Source organism: Cydia pomonella, chromosome 5, assembly GCF_033807575.1.
Source record: "Cydia pomonella isolate Wapato2018A chromosome 5, ilCydPomo1, whole genome shotgun sequence".
Classification (NCBI taxonomy): domain Eukaryota; kingdom Metazoa; phylum Arthropoda; class Insecta; order Lepidoptera; family Tortricidae; genus Cydia; species Cydia pomonella.
The window spans coordinates 20,792,980-20,799,370 of record NC_084707.1 but is presented as its reverse complement, the minus strand read 5'-3'; the positions used below and the strand labels follow the sequence as shown (position 1 = coordinate 20,799,370).

Below are 6,391 nucleotides of genomic sequence, written 5' to 3'. Positions count from 1 at the left end.
CGATCGCATAGAGATCCACCTAATAATAATTTGTCTGCCATGTTTCTTAAAGTTAAAGATGTAAGAGTACGTATTGAGTGGTCTATAATAGAAATAATTTACAAACGAAACTTGAATGTCAGTAAAAGTGTTCCTTTTTTCAAAGAAACTTTTTCTGCTTTTCTGTGTAACCCTTTTATTTCTTGTTACGCGAGAATTAGATGAGGTGAAGTCAAAACCTACCAACCAATGTATAGGCGGTCATATAACTTTGTCAGTAGAAAAAGGCATGAAATTCAATTTTTCTAAGGGACGATAACCATTTGCGCCTACATTTTTGAAATTTGCCGTTTTTTTTTACTGACGGAAATGGCTTGATAGACTATATGTTATGAATAACTTACCCTTTAGGTGAAATAAGTTTGATGAATTGTGTATAAAGCCGTAATTTCCCTGTGACGTCGCGTCACGATTACACGTATTTGCTCACATCAGAATCGTCGGCCAGTGACGCGAGTAATCGGAGCTCTATTTGCCTATCTACTTACTAGTTACGCGTTCATTTAATCTGAAACAAATATTGAACAGTTAAACATCTGGAAATCGAATCAGTTATTTGCCCACACCGGGGATGAATCGTGATAGCATTGCATTTAAATTAGAACTGACCTTTGGGGAACCAGCGATTGAGTTTCTCTTAATGCTACGCCCCCACTTTGTTACTAATACAAATATATATTTATACGAGTATCAAGTTCATACCATCCGATTCGAAGTTTAAGATACGTCAAATATTATGAATCCGATCATTTCTTCAAACAAAAACGTCACTTTTGACACTGACATATCCGATCCATATCGTATCTAGACCTAATACTTGACGTATGTTAAAGTTAGTATCGGGCCGTTAATCTCAATATCAGAAATGTAAACCGTTCGGACATAAATCAAGAATGAGTTGAAAAGTACAGGAATTTTGGAAAACACGCGTTTTTTAAATCAATTAAGATTGTTAATTTCGACTTAATTTTATTAATACAGACTTGCTCCTCGAGCACATCTATCCTTGTATGGAGTTGGAGACGGCAAAAAAAATTCAATAAGCAAGGCTTTCAATTAATATAATCTTACAGATCTAAAGGCACAGAACAAGCGTTCTGGTGGATCAAATATCAGCGCAAAATATCGATAAGTCGATTATGATCAGTTATGAAATAAGTCGTCATTATATTTGTTGTTTATTTTATGAGCTTCAATCGTTTGTTACATGTTACACGCAGTTCCTTTGCGTCCTTACTTCATGATATTGGCTATACATTGTGGCTTAATATGTACATAATTTCAAATAAATTACCCAGAGCGTCCATAGAACTTGGTTCCCACCGGTTTGAATACTTTGTAACAACTGTAAACTTTATCAGCTTCCCTTGACGAAGAGATATTAAGCGTTTGCAGTTTATACACCGGTATTTTACACTATGTTTTTAAGTAGATATCATACTTTATCCAGTTATGATGACTTTAATGAGAATGAGATCGAGAAATCGTTTATTGCCTATTAGTTAGTGTTACGGCTCCTCTATACGATGGGCCATCGTACTGGCCCACAATGATGGACGTGTAGAGAAGGTAGTGGTGTCCGATGGCAGGCGCGGCGGGATGGCGATGGAATGGCCACGGTCTCGGTTTTTCGTCTGCACAACGGTAGTGTTTATTGTCTATTAGTTAGTGTAAGGCCGGGGTCGTTTTCACCCGCCGCCCGCGGCCGACAGCGGCCCGCCGCCCGCGGCGTCTGAATGGTATGTTCGGGAATGCTCGGGAGTGGTCGTTTTCGCCCGCCGCGTGGGGGACGCCGCTGTCGGCCGCGGGCGGCGGGTGAAAACGACCCCGGCCTAATGGCTCCTCTATACGATGGGCCATCATACTGGCCCACTATGTTGGGCGTGTAGAGAGGGTAGTGGTGTCAGATGGCTAAAGGCGCAGCGGGATGGCGATGGGATGGCCACGGTGTCGGTTTTTCGTCAGCACATCAAACTAGTGCCATGGTGCGGATGCATCTACACGTGGCCCATGCCATAGCGTGTGCTATCAACCATCGCATGGATGGCCATCTCGCTAGTCCAGCGCTGGGCCATCGTGTAGAGGAGCCATTACCTACAACTCTCGTTCTCGCAGGATTGTGTCAGCTACTCGTACTTAATGTCCAAAAATATCTGTGAAAGCTGAAGGCGTTGTGTGACAAGTGGTGAAAAAGATGTTAGTATTATTATAGAATATACCTACTAACATATAGAAAGTTATGATTACTTTACAAGGCAGTATGTATCTATATAAATTCCTTTGAAATTACAGAAATAACAACCGCTGAATTTTGGGTTGCTTGGGTTTACAAGTATTAAATAGAATCATCTCGGTATATACTAACAAGGCTTGAAAGCTCGAAACGACGGGCTGTTTTCCAGCTGAACTCAGGTTCACAATAGTTCCCTAGTGCATGGTAGCGTAGTTTAAATTTGTTTTTGACTCAGAGTATCATATAACTAGTCGCAAACAGCAATGTTTTCAACATCACCGTAGTCAACTACATTGCGACGACCCCACAGTCAAACTCATTGTTGAATTTTTTGGGGCGGCGACTATATTTAATAATAACACTGTATGTTAATAAAAAAAGTTCGATTATGTAGGTAGTAAACCTTTTGTAGTCCAAGCTGCAAGTTCAAAAGAATTTTTAACTTACTGATATATGATGATCCCAAAAAAATGACGCCTGTGAAGGGAATATTCCAGGCACAGTAAAGGGGTCCACAGAATGACGCGAGCAGTTGGCGCGCAGGTGCGCAGGCACATGTCACGACGCACGCGCCCGCTTTAACGACTAACGGAATTTGCGAGGCCTTTATGTGGGGGTAACGTATGGGGGTATAGGTATTGATGACTTTTTACTTAGGGGTCAGAGGAAGTCAATAAAAGTCGGTACCGATACTTAGACGTGCAGCGGCGAAGCTAATGGTTAAGTTAGGATAATAACTGGGTAAATTAGTTATAGATTGTGAGCAAAAGGGCAGTTGGCATAAGAGGTTCTCCCGTTTATGATATCTTTGTAACGTTTTTATTGCCAACTTTTTTTTCTACACAGTCACCTACTATTTACCCGAGCATCCAAATATGTACAATGATTAAGCTAAGAACGTAATGAGGACGTTATAAAAACAGGACGTCCTCGATACATGACAGGGTTTTAGATTGAGCAACTTCACAATAGCATCATAGCCACCCTTGTACAAAATTTCGCAATATCTTCACCAAAACCGGTCATAACCTATTCTAATCTAACAGCTTTCAGTAGGTAAGGGCTTGTGCACAAATCACGCGAGGTTCGATAGGGGGGAGGGGGGTCACGAAAAAATCACGACAGATCACGTTGGGGGAGGGGGGGTATAAGGAAATCTCACGTGTATTTTTTTATAGTGATGGAAACCAAAAAAAAATATCTGCCACATAATTTTTCTCGGTTTCGTTAAACATAAATCTTCACTTGGCAGTTCAAAATAGCGAGTAAACACAAGATTTACTCCATACAATACTATTTATAGGTTGAATGAAAATATAAAATAAAAATACACGTGAGGTTATGTGGGGGAGGGGAGGTTAGCCAAGAACCTCTTCAAATATCACCAAGGGGGAGGGGGGGTCAAAAAAGTAGCCTAAAAACCCTCCCGTGATTTGTGTACAAGCCCTAATGTTAATTAAATCATTGATCCAGCTGGATAAGGTATAAGGTGGGACTATTACTCTAATAGCAATACATCAAATCAGTGTTTCATAGCTCGTTAATTTAAACTAAACCGCATAATTAACTTTCTTCCGACTCGCTGCAACTATTTCAATCACTAGCAATACTTTAGCAGTAAAACAGTTTTTATTATAATTGCACCGAGATTTATAACTCTAACAACTGGAGCATTTACCATAAACATGCGAAAATACCATTTAAAGCATAATTAAGGTTAATTTATTGACGTGGTACAACGAATAACTTAAGTTGTGTGAGTGAAAAACTGGGAATACGAAACTAGTTAGAGTAGTCGATCAGGCTGAGTGTCGCCAGTTCCTTATTGATTGCGATTTGCAAGTATGTTATTCAGTAAAACTAATACAGTTTTTTGTGACGTAGGAGGCAAACGAGTAGACGAATAGCCTGATGATATGCGATAACCGTCGCCAATGGACACCTCCCCAACAACGGTTGCGGCGCAACCGAAAATTTCGGCAGTGTTTTGGAAGAAACCGAACCTTCGGCCGAAACATGACTTTTATGCCGAAACTGAAAGCAAAACTTAGGTCGGACACTATTTTTTTTTATTTATTCTTGTTCAATATACTCGGAAATGATCAACTTATTGTAGCAAACATAGTACGGGATGGTCTTCATTATGGACAAAGTAAAAAAAAACATAATTGTTCTTTTTCAGCGGACGGACGGGAAGTTGTAAATCTATAGTTTGGCAAACCATTTCCGTCAGTAGAAAAATGTAGGCGCGAAGGGTTTCCCTTCCATAGAAAATTTTAATTTCGCGCCTATTTCTACTGACAAAGTGGGATTGCCAGAGTATATATTACTTAATTGTTTATTAGATTTTAAAACCTTGCATCTACTAAGAAAAAATAATTCAAACAGCCAATTATTAAACCTGCGTCTACACTACCCAATAGAGCAATCATTTCAAGCTAGAGAGAGATAGGGAGATCAATGACCTTACATGTCTCGTTCTTACAAGACCGTTGTGTTTAATCGTGTGAATACTGCTTAATAACATCATAGACTGCACAAGTTTTATATTCTTTTAAGGATCTCAGGTGTTGCACAGTTATTATAATTATTGTATATTCCACAATAATTTTGAATGAAGACGTCAGTATAAGGTTAATAATTTTTAATAGACATTTAAAAAATAATTAAGAAGGGAAATTGTTTCTGACGTTATTGATATAACTTTCCCACTAGTCAAATCAGTTACTTTTTTAGCACTGTCAAAATGATTCGTCAATATGGAATTTATATGAAAACTACACAAGTCGCGCCACGGTCACCCACTTTTTTTAGTTCCACCCGATGTATTAAATAGAAATTGTGACCAAGAATAACTGTTGTATGTTTTTCTAATATGTACTTTACTAAGTAATTATCTGGTGCTTTATTTTGTGCATGGTATGAAATCATACGGGAAACATCCATATTATCGCTAATTGACAATTACGTAATTTGCATAAATTTACAGCAATATATTGCCAACTTATAATTAAAAGCATTTATATTGCCAAATAAACTGTCATTGTCTTTCGATAAGCCATAAAATCCGAAATATATGACGCCCACATATACGTTAAGGCGTTAATATTGTTTTAACATCGCCATTAACGAGCAATCCTCAATATTGTAAAATTTAAGGTGTCCGGGCCGAGTCGAGATATCTCCGTCGTCGCAAAATCACTATAAATGTACATGTAGGAACATATTACCATTTTTGACTTCGGCGAGTGTATGAAAACTTAGGTAAAAATATTTTTTCGGATCTAATATAGCTTATATATGACGTTTTATACTACGTCGGTGGCAAACAAGCATACGGCCTGCCTGATGGTAAGCAGTATCCGTAGCCTATGTACGCCTGCAACTCCAGAGGAGTTACATGCGCGTTGCCGACCCTAACCCCCTCCCACCCTCGTTGAGCTCTGGCACCCTTACTCACCGGCAGGAACACAACACTATGAGTAGGGTCTAGTGTTATTTGGCTGTGACGTCGTACTTAAGGACTCATATTATATTTCAAATTTCATAGCCGATTTCGGGAACTGATTTATATAAGTAGTGTTTCTACTATTGAAATATTCCTCTTTTAATAACATACGGTTTTATAATATTTATGTACTTGACATATCAAAATAGTATTAAAACTAAATGGATGATTGCCCCCGCTCCCTATCAACGCACCTCTCTATCGCTCGAATATGCAAAAGTGACAGAAAGGCAGATAACGAAATTTCGACTTTCAATTTCCGCGGCCTTATCAGAATCAGAGGGCCTACCGCGAACCACGTTCGACGTGTTGCCTCTCTGTCGCACTTGTAAATTCGTACGTAAGTGTGACAAGGAGGCAATACATCTAACGTGGATCGCGGTAGGCCCACTGAACACAAAATTGGAATCAAATTTAGGCTTATAAATATTCCGTTTAAACTCCTTTTGTGTTTTATTTAATATCAGTGAACAATAAAGAACATTGTATTGTAGTGTATTGAATATCTCGTTTCTGAATTAAGCTCAAAGTTGTAAAATTTACGGGATATTTTCCCGTTCCAGTTCCGCTGTATCGCGGTAGTAAAATTAGTCAAATTACACAAATTGCGA

The 6,391-nt window shown here is 38.9% G+C and overlaps 1 long non-coding RNA gene across 1 annotated transcript in view; it reads right to left on the bottom strand.

Annotated features, from left to right (window-relative positions):
• Positions 1 to 208: 208 nt before the first annotated feature.
• The window catches only part of LOC133518068 (uncharacterized), a 33,055-nt gene continuing 26,872 nt past the window's right edge, over positions 209 to 6,391 (bottom strand). Inside the window, exon 3 of the long non-coding RNA XR_009799434.1 lies at positions 209 to 547. This is a non-coding gene — a long non-coding RNA (uncharacterized LOC133518068). The remainder of the gene's footprint in view (positions 548 to 6,391) is intronic.